The 17,447-nt window shown below is 44.1% G+C and overlaps 1 long non-coding RNA gene across 1 annotated transcript; it reads right to left on the reverse strand.

The window, feature by feature from the left end:
- Positions 1-4,673: 4,673 nt before the first annotated feature.
- On the reverse strand, positions 4,674-15,708 carry LOC110353572 (uncharacterized). Its single transcript, XR_002404250.4, has 4 exons — positions 15,584-15,708; positions 12,278-12,355; positions 9,890-9,973; positions 4,674-7,669 (listed from the first exon to the last, which is right to left on the reverse strand). It is a non-coding gene; the product is annotated as an uncharacterized lncRNA (long non-coding RNA).
- Between the last annotated feature and the right edge of the window lie 1,739 nt (positions 15,709-17,447).

Raw genomic sequence — 17,447 nt, forward strand, 5'->3', positions numbered from 1 at the left:
CTGCAGGCAGAGCTCACCCTGGCACCACTGATGAGTCCAGGTCCTGCTGCCTGCTCCCTGCCCTCAGGGTTTCCCCTTGTGGGCTTCAGGAAATTGCTCAGAGAGAGGAAAGGCTGCCAGCCAGGAGGGCAGAGAGGGAGGTGGAAAACCTCCCAGCGAAGCAGGAACCGAGAACATCCAAAGGGAAATTACTGTCTTCATGCAACACTGCTCGTCTCCGTGCTCATTTTATTGCTTTATGGAAACATCTGTCAGGCAATAAGCCTTGATTTTCATGTTGGCAGTGCTGCAGGAGGAAGGTGGAGCTTTATCACTTGGAGACCTAGGCTCTGCTCTCCACAGCTTTTGGCTTCACTTTTAAGCAGCTTGGGGCAGGGATTGCCTGCCTTGTGTCTTCCCCAGCAGGGACCCATTCCGTGCCTCCGCTGTTAGGAGCTATGATAATGAAAAGAATTAATAACAATAATAAAATGGCATGTCTTTCCCTCCATGGCTGGCTCCGTAGGTTCGCCATTAACCTTTCAGAAAGCGCAGCAAGCAGCCAGGAGCCAGAGACACGGAAAGCCAAGCAGGGTGGGCACATCCCCGCTCCCGTGCTCCCACTTCAAGCAGCGATCGAGGGGGCTGTATTTTAGGAGCACCATTATATCCTTCATGGGAAATTACCGAGATTTCAATTTGGAAATGAAATCATCACCTACGGCCTCAGTAGTTAGCAGGGGGGACCTTCTGTGCTGAGACAATGTTGCTTAAAAGCACAGCATTTAGTAATTATTTGAGTACAGTCATAGTGCATTAACTGTATTGTATATTTATTAATTAAGCTGGGAGATGTGATAACTGGATAATTGGAGGCCTTGGTTCCAAAATCATTTGGGCAATACCTCTATGATACAAGGATCACCTGTGAGCCCAGCTCTGGAGCTTAGTGCTGTCAGTGATGTTCCTACAGTGATTTCTGTCACTTGGCTGCTCACGTGGAGACGTTTTCTGTCGTGTCGCAGTCCCTCCTCACCTGCCAGTGACACACCAGTGCCGTCAGTCACCTTCAGGACGTCACAGGAGGGCATCAGAGAACCAGCAATAAAGCAAGTGCCTCAGTGGTGGGGACAGAGCGGGGCTGGGCGCGGGGATGAACGCGGAGAGGAAGCATGGCAGGGTACATCTAAATTAAGAAATGCACTGACACAGGAGGCTGACTCATTCGTGTGACAGTGAAACAGCCTCCAACCCGTACCCCGCCTGGGGCCTGCAGTGGTGAGCATCACGTGGTGATTTGTCACCTCTTGCTGAGGTCTGCAGGGGTGGGCCTGGTCACCACTGCGGCCAGAAAGCCCCAGAGTTGCAGGCAGCATCGGAGTCAGCAGCAACCACAGAATCACAGAAACACAACCATTTGGGTTGGAAGGGACCTTAAAGCCCACACAGTGCCAACCCCCTGCCATGGGCAGGGACACCTCCCACCACACCAGGTTACCCAAGGCCCTGTCCAGCCTGGCCTTGGGCACCTCCAGGGATGGGGCAATGCAGGGTCCCAGCTCACCCAGGGGTGACTGACAGGCCGTGTCACTGGATAATTCATTGCAAGCAAAGGACCACCTAGGCCAAGTTCAGCTGTGGAGCACTTTCTCCCTGTCACCTGCGCTTTGTGCTCTATAATTTGAATAGGGAAAGTAATGCTCAGCTCATTTTTCTCCCACCTACTTTGGTGCTCTGGAGTGTGCATGTCCTGCAGCAGCTGCTGCTCTCCATCCTTCTGAGAAGGGCACGGTGACTTTCCTGGGGCAGAGAGACATGTGCAACAACCTATAAAAAGTTAAAAATACAACCAAAACATAAGATGTTTTCTTGGGAAAGTTAGTAGTTAGCCCCATCTGGTGAACAGAAGTGTTCACTAGACCTTTTGACCGTGCCAACTCATTTGGTACACTTGTAACACTTTAATGCAGATAAAATATATTTAGCATTGGATAATATGCATCACTTCTGCAGGGAGAAAAGCCCTTTGGGAAGCAGGTAGGATCGCTCATAGGGCAGGTGTGTGTGCCTGCCCTGCCCTGACCTAGGGAAGGGGAACAAGCACAGTTCTCATGCACCAGGTATGGCCCATCCACCAGAGATGCGTGCTGCCACTGATACCAGCTTCAGCACTTTTAAAAGGCTGATAGACAATTGCAAACATCTTTATATCCTATAAAACTCATATACTAAGCAGATCAATGTTCAATTAAAAAATTATCTAATGTAAGGTTAAAGACGAATACACTCATCTTAGCCTATTTAGACTTGACGACTTCTCCACACTGCCTGGCAGGTGGTGGCAAAGAGCCAAAGCCTCATCCAAATCCCTGGAGAAGCCAAGGTAGTCCTGAGATGGGACAGCACTGGTGCCTGATCCCAAAAGAGCCTGCAAACCATGGGTGTTGGGGCACAAGAGAAATTCTCCCTAGCTCGCCAAAACCAATGAGTGGAGTGGAAGGGCCAAGGAGCGGTGACATCCCCGGAGCACACTGATCAGTCACCTTTCTGTCGGTACCTTGTTCCTGGCCTCAGCATCAGAAATTTCCTCTGAAAACATTGCCACAGCCTCAGGCAAGACACCATGTGTAAATCTTGAGGTGAAAATAATTAGCCACTGGAAACATGTACCTAGAAATACAGCAACATCTCCTGTCAGCAGAGATCTTTAAATCAGAATTACCTGTCTGGAAGACATTTTATAGTGCAGTGAGGGACACAGAGCAGGTGCAGGAATGATTTGGTGGAGCCCCATGGCTGCGTGTGAAGAGGGTTGCTCATGGTAATGATGCTCCCTTGTGGCCCTGAAGGATGCGATTTCTCCAGGACCGAGTGCTAAAAATCAAGCAATTTGACATGAATAGTGCTGGAGGGAAGGATCTGAGTTCGGTGTCTGACAAGCTTATGGTGTGTTGCTTCCCCTGTCTGCTCCTCCAGAGTCAGGTCAGCCTTCAAAAAGGGGGCAATGAACCTCTCAGTCCAAAGGTGCAGGTGACAGAGTGGTTGAGATGCCTGAGAGCTTTCAAGGCTTCCGAAAGTCTCAGAAGAGAAACTTTGCAGATGAAAATCGTTGTGTGTGCAATAACTTTATTCTCAAAGCTATTTCAATGACAAGAAAAATAATTTCATTTGACGACAGATGTTAAAAGTTATTTAGCATCTGAAGAGGCAGTGAAACTCTTCGTGTGACATTTTAAGAATTAAATATTTTAGGTGCCTGAACTCCTTCTGATTCACTAGTCCACCCTCAAGTGGAGAGCCAAAGCAAGCAAGCCATCAGATGAGGCTGAGCCTGATGTTTAAGGACACACAGGGTGCAAGCCGTGTTACCCAATGGACTAACTAGGACTGTCAGAAAGGGAATAAAATCATTGCAGAAGGGAAGTTACAGTGTGGCTCCCAAACAAAAGGGAAAGCAGGCAGCACAAGCGCTGATATTCACCTAACAAAAACTGAGGACAGAACCAAGGGTGAACACGTGGCCAGGTCCAGAAGCAGCAAATATGGCAACGATCATGGTAAGACCCAAAAGTACTCAGCACAGGGGATGAATTCTTATCTTTGCAATCAAAGCAATTCACTTTACTGGAGGGTGACACTCCTACCGTTGGAAAAAAAAAAAAAATAAGACACTAAGATAACAGCAGGACAAAGCTCTCACGAGGAGCATTATCTCAATAAAGTTGCAAAGCAATGTTCAGCAAGAGATTGGTTTGTGACACAGGAAATAAATGAACTAATATTGTGTTTCAAAACAGATACTGGAAATGAGGACGATGTAATCATAGCAAACACATATAAAAACAATTAGTGACAGCCTGATGTTAAGGCAGAAAATTCAGCTTGCTTAATACAGTGGGCACATCAGAAGTTGATCTACCAGAGTGATATTAGCATGTAGGTATAAAAGCCATTACTTCTGAGTGGGATTTTAAATAGCAGGAGAATTCTTCTGTGCTCTGGGGTCGAGAACAGCCTACAAATGATGATACACAAATGGGTATATCTTCTGAGTAGAAGGCAAAAGGCGTTCTTACAAAATGAATTAAGGTACTTAATGAGCTGAGATACATTAGGGAGAGAGCACATCACATTGATATTAATCCCATGAAAATACACATCATGTGAAATCCCATAGCGTTGAGAGAGAAAATAAAAAGCAGAGCTGGATGGTAAACTTAGTTGTTACTGAGCAACTTTTGCTAAGCAATATGCTCACTGAAATAAAACCAAATATATTCTGATGTGAGAGGTTTGTATGTGAGCAGTGCCCCAGAAGGACAGCCGTGCGTGGCTTCAAAAATCCAGTAATTCTGACCTTAAGGCAAAGGTTATGCAAAGTGGAGCATCTTCAATTCCCTGCTCAGAAGGCAGATGTCTGGGATTGTCCCAGCACTCGGCACGGCTGCCACAGCCCTGTCTGCGAGGTCCTAGAGGGAAAGGGGAGAAGCAGGAGGTGATCTGGTGACTCAAGCCCTGCATAAAATGTTGGCACATTTCAGGGAAACATTTTTGATCTGGAAGAATAATCCCAGACAGATGACCAGAAGAAAAAAAAAAAAAAAAAAGAAAGAAGGAAAAAAAAAGGAAAAAAAAAAAAAAAAGAAAGAAAAAAAAAGCAGATACACATAAATATAATATTTTAGAACTGACAACAATGTTTCACAAAATGTAATTCTGGGCTAGGCACCTTCTGCCACGCTACAGAGCACAGAATCAGAGGTGCATTGTGCAGGCTCACCCTCCCTGGATGTTGGTAAGAAGTCACCATTCTAAGCATGGCTAAGAATTAAGGTTTCAAAACTCAAACCCTCATAAAGTGCTGAAAAGCAGAACATCCTGGCATCCAAGCAACCTCACTCCAAGAGGTGCTCCTTGGCTTGGCCTCCATCAGTGGATGGCCTGATGGTGATTAGCTACAGAGCAGGAAGAATAATTTTGTGCACTGATGGCACTGAATGGAATTGTGTCAACTAAAAATTAGGTCAACTGACTTCACAGTCATCCCTCCTGTCCCTAAATGTATAACGTTGTTGCATCCAATTCACAAATCCATTAAATCCCTCTTCCCTTGACCATTGACTGTAGCAGGAACCAGTAGGACGGGCTGCTGTTTTGGTCTTTAAAGCCCAGCAATAACACGGTCGCTGTGCAGCACACAGTAAATCACTGCCCCTAGCACTGCAGGGTCAGAAATGTGGAGCCCATGGCTTGAGAGCATTTTGTCTTTTAGATGCACATCAGGGCTTCACAGATCATCGCCAAACAGGCTGGCAGAAAAATGAGCGCAATGCATGGCTCGGTTTGAGGAAAAAGTCCACACGATGAGTCACCCTTTTTGTCATTCTGAGTCATGTCTCGTGACGGAGTGCAGAGAGAAAAGCCACTCTGGGCTTCATGTTGTGTCACCAAAGAAAAGGACCTGATCTTGTAAAAAGTGCGCTCAGCTGTGCCCTGGAGCAGCTGGGCCTTCCTCCTCGCTTGTAGGGTGAGCGAGAGGGAGCCCTCCACTGATCCTCTTCACCTCCCCTGTTTTTTCCACGCAGGACTGACATCCCTTTGTAAAGCTTTGCAATGCATTAAGGAGCAAACTCCACAGAATTTCATCACACATCTTCTCAACTGCATTACCCGTAATTCTTCAGCAGCTTTTTAGTGGTGTTTTGTTTGGTTTTGGTTCTGGTTTTGCTTTTTTCACCATAGCTTCACCATCTTGTCCAGCCTCTGGGTCTTGTCTTTCTTTTTATCAGAACGATGCATTTAGGCTTTTCTCACTTCTGCAGGATGAAATGTTTTGCTAGGCAAACTGGATCATGGAGGGACTCTGAATGGTGCTCTGTGGTAGAAGATTAGTACTATGAAATCTCTTATTAAAATTAGTATCTATATACACATATTTCTGTGGGGATGCTTGAATTAAAATGTGTGAATTGCTGCTTATAAGAAGAAAATATTAGTCTTTCAAAGAAATGACACAAAAATAATCCGCCTTTTATCATAATAAATCCTCTCATATTGCTACTGTTTTCATTCCAAGTGGATTCTCCAAGTGGAGAATCAATGCTCAAATATTCCTGAATTTATTTTTTTTTTATGCTGACCAGGACACAGTGTTTTGATTCTGGTTTATCATATTGAATAAGTCATATTTGGGGATCTCATACTCTTCTCACTCTCCTTTGGCCCTGGCATGCTACAGGTTTAGCTCTCTCTTGCCCCATTTCAGTTTCTTCCTGTTGCTGGGACACTGCAGTGGGAGGGGAATGAATCAAGAATATTTCAGGTTAAATGATCAAAAGATTTTATTTTCCACTAGAATATTATGGAGGAAAAAAAATCATCTGGAAAATGTCAGTTCCAGTGAAGCACTTTCAAACATCTTCTCTATTACAGCACTTAATTTCTACATTTTGCTTGAGATTTATTTTTTTTTATATTCATTAACTGTAACTCCTGATGGAAACACATCACAGAAACCAAGAGCTGTGCAGTGCTTTCCAGCATCTCACGCACAGGGAGAAGAGAAGGCTTGTGCCGGCTCCTGCCCGTCTCCTCTGGCATCCGTGCCAGCTCAATCTGCAGGATCGTGGCATTTTTCATACTCGGTTATCCCCACCGTTTGACATTTTTGTCCCTTCCTCAACTGCTCTGCCATCACCTTAATTAACAGTTAAGCCATTAGCACTGCCTACATTTTCATGACAGCCCCCAGGGCTGGAAGCAATTAGTTCAATACAAAACTACTACAAATATCACCAAGTGAAGGGAGAGACAGACCAGCTCTAAGACAGGAAATAATAATGCCAAGTAAGTTTCATCCTTCCTCCTTTCCAATGGTGTTGACAAATTTGTTTTTATGTGCACTTTTTCTTTTCTTCCAAATAATGATCTTCCTGAGGGAACACTACTGATTTAAGTTTCATATTCTGCTTCAATTCATATTCAATTCATATTTTTATATCCTGCTTCATATTCATATTTGCAAGAACAAGAACTTCAAGTCAGCCTTCTCAGCTTTTCCTTCTGAGCCTTGGCAAACAAATGATTTTATTTCCAGAAGTGCTGAGCACCCAGTGCTCCAGCTGAAGTCAGCAAAAGATATGAGATGCTTTACAGCTCTGAAAACCACATCATTTATTTACTGACATCTTAAAGATTTAAGAGAGAAAGTTAGTTTCCCGTTTCTTCTTGACCTTAAATGATAGAGCTGCAAAACTCTTTGGAGCTTGTTCTATCGGTGATTCTCCTCTGTAGTTCTGAAAAGTTCTCCAAATACTTGAGCACAAAGGGAACCTCCCTGAACTCACTGCTCAATGCCATTTCTGAACATGCTTTTGCAACTTCTTCAGCTGCTGCATTTGGCTGAGGACTGCTCTGATGCTCTTACCTGCTTCCCCTGAGCATTCCCTTGCTCTGGAGACCTGGAGGATTCCTGTATGCCGTGGACATTAGAATCAGAGTCACAGAATGGGTTGGGTTGGAAGGAACCTTAAAGTCCATCTCATTCCAACCCCCTGCCATGGGCAGGGACACCTCCCTCCAGCCCAGGTTGCCCAAAGCCCCATCCAGCCTGACCTTGAGCACCTCCAGGGATGAGGCATCCACAGCTTCTCTGGGCAGCCTGTGCCAGGGCCTCACATTCATCTTGTTCCTAGAAATTCAAGGGGAAACACCTTATTTGCCTGCAAGTTTTAGCTTCCCAAAGAGCCATTTGCATCCTTCACTGTTGCCAAGTAGAGAACTAAAATCTTAGCTTCCTGAACGGCACATTGGTATGAAAGATATGCTGTGGCTTCTTGGCCTCTGTTTGTATTTGTGCAGCACACGCAGGACTTCCTCCTCCCTCTGCAGATGAGCTTCTTTCATCTGCCCTCATGTTCCTGATCTGCCACCAAGTTTTCCCCCAGCTCCCCGTCTGCACAGCAGTGCCATGGTGTGGGTGAAGGGGATGGAGCTTCTGTGGAAGGACCCTGCAGCCATGCTGGCAGCACAGGTCAGAAGCTCAGCCCCTCTATTAATATATGAGTTTCTCTTCCCTTGGGTTCAAGTCCTAGCTAGGAGGAGAGAGACAGGAAAAAGTGCCATTTGGGAAAGCACATGATGGAAGATAGCCTTCAGCATGCCTAGGTGGCTTTGGGGCTTGGGGTTCAGGCACCAGGAGTCCTGTGCTGGGCATTTCTCATTAGGACAAGAAAATGTCATGTTTCAGTCTGTCACTGAAGAAGCTGTGCCTCACTGGGAACATGAAAACTGAGAGGGGAAGAGACACTCATGGTTACAGCACACTGCAGAGCATCGCCGTGGGGCTGCCTCCCCAGCTGACAGGCTCGAAAGGGAGGTGCGTGGTATGTAATCCTAGAGCTGGGGAGGTCCTTTTCTTGTCAATGATGATTAAAAATTGGATTCCAGCAAAAGTTTGGTTGTGCTGCATGGTGTTTATCTTGGGAACTAAGATAGGGGTGGACTGAACCTCCAAATTTTATTTAAAGCATGAATAAATTTTCTAGACTTGTGTTGCACTGGAGGCTCATTATGCATGCGCTTCAGTCTTTCATTCCTCCAGTGCTTCTTAACCCTATATATATGTCCAAATAAAACAGGTAAAACACAGTTAAATCCATGACACTGAGTTGTGGAAGTGTTCAAGACAGTAAGGTAAGAAAAAAAAAGGGGGGGGATGTTCTTATCTTTCCCATTGCTGCAATCACCAACCCTTTCATTTAACAGATTTCTTAGCACCTTGTCCATTGGGCAGAGGGAGAAAAAGGAGATGAAGAATCTGAGTGATGAATAAGAGGACTCGAGTACCCACAGCATCCTGCATTTTACCTCCAAAGCCCTCCCCTATCTCTGCAGCAGCACAAATTTACTAAACTGGGCAGGTGGCGAGGTGGAAATCTGAATGCTCTGGCACAGTGGAAGTGAGAAAACGCAGGAAAAACATCCATGGCCTCTCTTCAAGTCTCTCTAGAGCTCATAGAATCCATGACCAAGGTGATCCATGCGCAAACTCAGTAACTGAGATGCCATGTCACAGCACCAGCCATCTCCTGTGAGAGCAGCCACCAGTAATATCTACTCAGCCCCTAAGACATCACTGGGTTTAAGCCAGACTGTGAATCAGATGAGCCTAACTGTTGCTAAAGTACAAAAATTGGGTAGAAGAGCTCACCAGGGAGGGTTTTGCTGTTTATGCCTTTTCATTCTGATTTTTGGAACCATGCCTGTCAATATTTCCTAGCTCCCACTGAGACCACCGGCTGCACTCACTCTTTACAAAAGGTCTTTTGCAAAAATAGTTTTGTCATTTTAATCCAAAATGCCACTTGCTGATACTTCCTTCAGACCTAGAATCTGCTAGTTTAAGGGAAGCACCGCACCGCCTTGGATGCAAGCACTGACATTTCGGGGGTGAGATTCTGCTTTCACCATCCTGAGGAGTCAACTGTGCCTCTCTGGGCAGCACTCCCAGCACCAGCTGCTAAAGTGACTCTTTGTCCTGCAGACCCCACCGTCATCTGCCACGCTTCCATCCCCCAAACCAAGAGCCCGTGATGGCCACGGCATCACTCCCACCACCGCTATCCCCTCTGCAGCTCAGCCACATGCCCTATGAGCGGTGCGTGGGTGATGGACAGGGCTTTGTGCGCACCTTCAGGGAAACCCACACACGAAGGGCAGATGGGGAGGTCAGGATCCTGGTCACAACCACACAGCTGGTCTGGAGCAATGAGGCTTTCCCCAGGGCAACCACAGGAACACACAAAATGCTGTGCTTTGGAAGTGGCCAAACCTGCCCAGCACTAGGGCCATCACCTCTGCCCATTTACCTGCAAAAAATGGTTTGGAACTGATTCCCCAGCTCCCTTACCTTCAGTTTCTGTCCTTCCTGTTCCTACTTTGTAGAAACAACAGCATCAGCTTATTTTTCCTCGTGGCCAAGTTTCTTCCAAGCCTGATGGGCATAATAAGCATGAGAAAAGATTTATCTGATACTGGAAACACAGCTTATGTGCTGTTGGATGTTCTCTTATGTTGCAAATTGCTTTATTTGGTACAACTGTCCAGGGCCTGGTGTTACTTCAGGCACACTGGAGATTTATATCCAGACTTTTGAAGGCACAGGCTTTACTTATTTTAGTAGGAGTTATTAATATTAAGAACATTGGTGTGTGACCTGAAGGTGAAACAGCTAAGAAATTATGGTCCTTTTCTGGACCAGCCTCCAATTACTCCCTAGCATATGATTAACATACTGATTGTTATTATCATCACCACGGCTATTACTGTTCAAGATCCCTCTATAGTGTGGAATTTAACCACTATAGGATAAGAAATAAGTTTGTTTTTTTTTTTATTTTTTTTTTTCCTGCAGTTTTTACAACATCTGGCCAGATGAAAGGTCAGCATCACCTCCCTCTGAAAACCTGCCAGCTGGCTTTGGATTTCCACAGGTACCACAAGCATCGAGCATCCCACAGAATACACCTTTGACTACCCATCTACCACAGTGTTTTCCCTGTAACCGTGCATCACGACCCCTATGGGGGAGAAGTAACAGAAAGAGCCAGAGGATGCTATATTACAGATCAGCAAGAAAAGGAGAAGCAACAGTGCAGTTGCTTCTGCAGAAAATATAGAACAGCATTTTTCTATGTAGAACAACATAGAAGACATTTTTCTATGTACTATATTTTCTGCTTCTGCAGAAATTTCTGCTTCTGCAGAAAATATAGTACATAGAAAAATGTACTAACTCATGGTTTTACATTTACAGACCTTAACTGCTGGCAAGAGCTCAGCTGCAAGAAGTCAACGTGCAAGCAGCGGTGGCTGCCCATCCTTGCCCTGCCTTCCTGGAGAGGTGATGCTACCACACACCCAAAGGCACAGAATAATTAGACCCTACCAAGTACTGGGGGAACGTCCTGGGGCAGCCAGCCAAAATACTAATTTGTAATCCTCTCCTTGACTGAAGAATAACTAAGCAAAGTAAGGGCCCATGCTTACTAATGTTTAATGATATAAATGTTTCCTCCATGCAGTAGACCTCTGCTTTATTAAAGCACTCATTCTTTCTCACTCAGACATTTGTATATTTTGATGTTTCTTTCATTTTACCAGCCATTTCACTGTCCATAAAGAAATAGAGCATTTGTTCAGCAAATGAGTTATTCCAGTTTTGTTGCTGATTATTGTTTTGCAACGAAACCAGAGGCTCCCCTAGCAATATTTTTCAAGCAAATATTTTTCTCACTGACAGAGCTAGAAAATCTGGAGGGTCTGAAGCCAAAGAATATATGTAAAGTTAATTTCAGCACAATTTTAGCTGTTCCACTGCACACCTTGAGCAGCTGTCTCCCAGCAGCGGCATGAGGCAGCACGGCACAATGCAAACCGCTTCCTCGGCAGCAATTTCATTACATGGGGCTGGAGAGCAGAAAGGAAAGCAGAGCTCACAGTTTACAAATGCAATTGGTTTTCATCGATCAATAATGACTTCCTTTGGAGTCAAAACCTTTTCCCTGCAAAATAAAGTAAGGAGCCAGCTCATTTATATTGGTGTATTTATTAATACAAATTAATGTATTTATGTTGATGCAGGATATTGTGCTCCTCCATGTAACAGGGGATGGACTGTTTTGTGTACTGCTAGTACTATAGTTTCTGTGCTTTAAAACTTCTTCAAAGGCCTCTCTGAAAAAGTCCTCCAATATCCTAAGGAGCAAAGCAAGTCCCTTGGGAGCAGAAGCCTTAAAAAGCCTGACCCAGGGGTCTTCAAAGCAGTTTAAACCAGTCTGATAAGGGAACTGGAATTAAATCATTGGTGACAGCAGAAATGGTGTCCCATTGGGAATCCTCCAAACCATCCCCAATTTCTGGGGCAGACCCCATGCTTTCTGCTAGGGATGTCCTGAGCTCCTGAGAAGAAGTTGCCATGGGACATCTTGAGACCTCTTGAGACCCCTTGAGACCAGGCAGTTTCTTAGTTTCTTAGTTTCTATGGTACTTAGTTTGCCATTCAAACAAGATTTGGCTTACAGGAGCCAACGTTATGCCAAGGAAGATGTGTGGCACCCAGCTAAGATAACGTGAAAGGTAAATGAAAATACATTACACCATTTGGGTTTTGACTTCTGGGTCTCTGCTATGAATTTGGGTCCATCTCCTTGTTTTGCCTCAAAGTAGCATATAGTAAAGGTGCTAGCTGGCATAAAGGTGGCATGGTGGTATGGCTGGGAGAGGAGCATCCACTGACCTCAGTCCTTGCAGTGATAGCAGCCAGGTGAGCAAAAGGGATTCCAAGAAACATTGGTTGTGATCCACATCCCCCACACTGTGTAAAGAGAAAAGGATAAAACAATAATTTTTATCCTGTTTGCAGGTAAAATTCTGAAAATATTTAACTGTTAAAGTTGTGATCTGCTTGCCCACACAAAGGTAATCACACCATGTAAGAGGCATATGCTGCCTCGGCACACACAGTCAACCGAAGAAGAAATAAATTGATCCACTTCGGTGGGGAAAAGGGAGAGCATATGCTACTCTTCAAATTAAGAAAACGTTGTATTATTTATTAAGGTCAAACTCAAGATTCTTGATTCCTGAGCAGACTAGCTGCTTGTAAACTGTCAGTATAAAAATGAATCTTTTAAAATTAATTACAGTGAAAGCAAGCCATTTGTTTAAAAAGTCAACATGTTTCTAACGGCAAAATGTCCTGAAGTGGTTGGAAATCTGTTAGCATTTTCATTCTTGTAATTACATTTTGAGATGACTGGAAGAAGAAGAAGAAAAAAATGTTTTTCAACAGCTTTATGCCCAGAACAGAGGCAAATTTCTGAGAAAATTGGAATTCCCAGTCCAGAGAAACACATAGTAATATTTGCTCTCAACTTACGAAAAGCTGACAGCAAGCTGTGCATTCCTGTTTTAATTCGTCTTGATTAAGCATTTAGTACAGAGTCACGGGTCAGATACTGTAGGCTGCTTTCTTTGTTGTTCAGTATCAGACTTCCCTTTCAAATGCATCTTGACAAGTTCCCTTCAGCTTGTGGGATATATTTAGCACACAGATTTATTTTTAGGAAGGCCATTTATACTCCCACAGAAATAGGCACTGGTCCTTTGGTATCAAATTCTTACTTTGGGGGTTTGGGATGGAAAAGACAGGAAAATTACAAATATTTATATAACTCCTAGGTTTTAGGAAACCTCTTGCTAGCATTTTTGCATAAGAGGAAATCTGTTTTCCACAGCACAATGTACAAGAAGCCCTCGAGGCACATATCTCTGGTAATATGCACTACTGAGCATATGAGCTGCGTGTAATGTTTTCACGAAGGGTGGGTATTGCTAGTGGCCATCTGAATGACATATTTCCCCTAATACAGACTAGGCATAGCCAAGGATTTTAATCAAGAGTTTAACATTACCTTTCACAAAACTGTGGTTTGTAAGGGATAAATCTTTTTACTCTGAACTGAAGTATCAATGAACAGCTGGAGTATGACTTCTGGACATGGGGACTCCCCCCCTTGAGCTCACCTCTGAACACTCAGCATCACACACCCAAATCCTGGCCGTGCTTTTTGACCAAGGGATGGCCACCACAGGGAGCAGCACCACTAATAGTGGGAGATAAAAAACATGCCACTGCTGGACCTGCACAAATGGAGCTGGTCCCACACAGCTGAGCTTTCTGTGCTGAGCCTTGGGCAGCCCTAAAAGTCTTGCTCCAGGGCAGCCCTGTCCCCTTTTGCTTGCACTGCACGGCTCTGTTGCACCCTTCAGAGAGCAAGGCGAGGTGGCCTACACGTTGTAAGCTGCTTGTTCACTTATCCTCCCCCCAGAAGAGAAGCATGAACTGTGAAATAATGTTTCAGTTTAAGTCGTTGGTTTGGTTTGTTGGGCTGTTTATTTTTCATTTGCTTGTTGATGGTATTCATTATTGCTGTTGTTATTTGCATATGTTCTACACTTATCCTAAGAGAGGGACGGGTCTAAGAAGCGTGCCCTGAATTGATAATGACAAACAATATGATCTGCATGGTATTTTCCACTTTTCAGCAGTCTCTGAAAAATTGTATTTAGTTCCGCGATAAGCTTTATCCTCCCTGCACAGAGCAGGATTGTCTAAATGACTGATTTTTTAGGTCAATATTGGAAACATAACACTAAAAAAAAAAAAAAAAAATAGTTCAAGGCAACTACGGATTGAAATCTTTCAAAGTTTGCATCACATCTAGAAAGTTTGTTCCAGGCTGGCTTGGGAATTTGTGACTGATTTAAATTTGCTAAGAAATTCCTGAGGAAAGAAGGCAGCTTCTCAGGAAGAGTAGAGCCCAGCTCTCCTCCCTTGAGCTGCTGGCAGTGACATCTTCGCAGTGGAGGAGCAGGTCCAGGAGCGTGCCCCCCTGCTGCCTGGGGACATACAGGGGGGTGACAGCCCTCTCCTGGGCTACAGGGGTGCCAGGGCAGAGTTTGGGGTAGGAGAGGTGCCTGAGCACCTCCCTCACCTCAATGCTGCAACCCCAATGCCCAGCTGGTGGTGTGGCCACCATCGCGTGCTCCAGCTGATGTGCCTTCAGCATAACCTTGGAGACACAGATCAATGGGAACGGGCTGGAGGCACAGCACCTGCCAGGCCATGCCCCACGCACAGGACTCTGTCTGGCAATGCCACACTTTGCAGTGCGTGCTGGCATGAGCAGGCCTTGGCCACAGATCGTGTCACCAGAAGACTGGCAAAAATCTTCATCCTGATGTAAAACCAGGAATCAGCCAGAGTAGGTGCACCCATGCAGGAGCAAGAGAAGGAAGGTGCTGAGCCTGCCTGAACATTGAGGCCAGTAGAAGCTCAGCAGGACTTGGCCATGAGAGCTCCAAGCACGACAAGGCTGACCCAGCCGGCTATAAGGCATCACAAGATGATTTGTTCAGCTAGGACCATTCTCATATCTCTCCCCATCCTCCAGCACACTAATGACCGTTCCCAGCTTTCTGCTATTTTGGAAGTTGAATAAATGTGGTTCTTGGTTTATCCTCCAAGTCATCAACAAAAATATTGAGTCACACAGAGCCCAGGGGAGGTGGCTGTGGGAGCCACAACTGCTGCATCTTCACTGGCAGCACAGTTCTGAGCAGCAGTTCCCAGCTCAGGGTCCCACAGACAGCTCGGCCCCCACTGGGTGGCTGTTCAGAAACTTATCCCAAACCAAAACCCTTCTGAAACTTCGGTCCATACCTCCTTCCATGTGGCCTATCATATTGCCATGAATGAAAATGACCTTTGTTAAAACACATTCCTTTTAAATCTGTGCTAGCTGCTACTAGTTTTGATATTGGCTGGGGGTTTACCAATGGTTCAATTATCTTTTCCCCAAACCAACAAATTCACCCTGTTCCCCACTGTAAAGATAAGCTGGCTCCTAATCTAACCCATCCTCATCAGTTTTCAGTGATAAGCCTCTAATTGCTCTCAGATTGCTTCATCTGATTTTCAAAATTCCCTGTGGAATTTTATTAGCTCCAGAGAATTCAGGTGGAAAAAAATGTAACTTACCGATTTATGCTCTCAACTGATTTTCTTTCTCCTAACCCGATTCATACCCTTTCTCAATGACCCTGCCAGGGAATGCTGAAGCAAAAAGAAAAAAAATACTTCAGTCTGCTCAATATCATTTATAAATAGCTTTTCTTCCCTCTGAGCAGAAGACCAAATCCTCCTTTTATAATCCTCTCACTACTAATCTAAATTTAGACTATTTTCTTGTTACCTTTCATGTCCCTTGCTGGCTGTATGACATTTTATGCATGGGCTTTCTAATTTCATCCTTATATATGCTTGTGCTATTCTTGTGTGCAGCTCCCTAGACATGTGACCTAATATCAATTGCTGTATACTTTCAATATGCCGTCTATATGAGATCACAGAAAAGCTTACTATTTAATCACATTGTCTTTATGATGCTTTCTATTTCTCATCCCATTTTTTTTATTAAGTAGATTTTTCCAGCTCCCTGATTATTATACACATACTCACATTAAGTCTTTGCTAAAATATGGGCCAAGATAGATTTAATAGTCATCTGAGCAGAGTACAAACTGTTTACACAAAGGTAAATATGCTAACAAGGTCATCAGAGTGGTAAATATGAACATCTGCTAAAAAAGTGAGTAATTGAGAGAACATTTCCAAGGATCATGCAGTGCCTGTATGATAAGGATGGGATATGAGCATGTAGATATGAAGGCACTTCAGGTACAGACTACAGGAAAATTTGAGAGAGAAAGGTATTATGTTACTTGTTTCAGTCAATGTGTAAAAAGGCAGTGAAAAGCTTCATAAATTTGTATGGATCAAGAAGACAATATTTTGTGGAGACACTGACATCGAAATGATGCTTGCATGGCATCTGCGTGGTTCTTGGTCATCTTGATGGCTCTGTGGCATTGCAGTAAGATCTGGAAGTACAAGGACAGCATCATATCTAGCCATGTAAATTATGGCCCCCAAATGTGCAGTGTGTCAATTCAACAATCAAGCTGGTTTCAAATGAAGAAGTCAATGCCTCCCATCCATTCCTCAGTGTGCCAACAGCTCCAACGCTAGCACCAAGCTTTCTCCCACTGCCTCCTCCCATGAGCTTGGTGAGAACAACTCCTCGTGTCCTGGTTTACAAACCCTGCTGTGGTCCTCATCTGTTCACACCCACAGCAGAACATCTCCACACCCAGAGGAAGGAGCAGAAGAAAACGTGAAGGAGGAATAAAGTCATCTTCTTTAGCCTTTGTCCTGTAGTTCTAACTACTAGTTATAGTCATTAGTTGCAACTGTTACACATATATGTATAATATAAATTTTATATTTATATATATATATATAAATTGTATATATTACATATGAATATATACGTAACACATATTTATATGTATGCACCTCCTATGTCTGGTTATGCTCTGCAAACTCATTACCCACATACAGTAGAGTGAAACCAGGTGCCAGGCTGAGGGCAGGACACCACACCAGGATCTAAATATATTGAAATTGACATTGGTCAAATTCATTAATAAGATATGATCCCCCAGCTAATGGAAAAATAATCAAAATGTTTGATTCATCTTCGTTCACCAGCTGGATAAGTCCACAACAGAAAAAATGGTCGTCTATACTTCATATATGAGCCATTCACTGCATCACCTAAAATCAGCAAAGTGATTAATTTATTGTCATTTTCTCAGGTAACTGAAATGCATTATTCTGTTACTTCGCTGTAAGCAAAATAAAGCTTTAAAAATCCCACATCCCCTTATCCATTATTATGCCTTGTCACCATTAAATTGTACTCAATAAAAGGGGCTAAACAGGATAATATTGATGCTTCCTACTATGCTGAAGTTATCTGACCTTCGGTTCAGCTCAGCAG

The sequence above is a fragment of the Anas platyrhynchos genome, chromosome 1, assembly GCF_047663525.1.
Source record: "Anas platyrhynchos isolate ZD024472 breed Pekin duck chromosome 1, IASCAAS_PekinDuck_T2T, whole genome shotgun sequence".
NCBI lineage: Eukaryota > Metazoa > Chordata > Aves > Anseriformes > Anatidae > Anas > Anas platyrhynchos.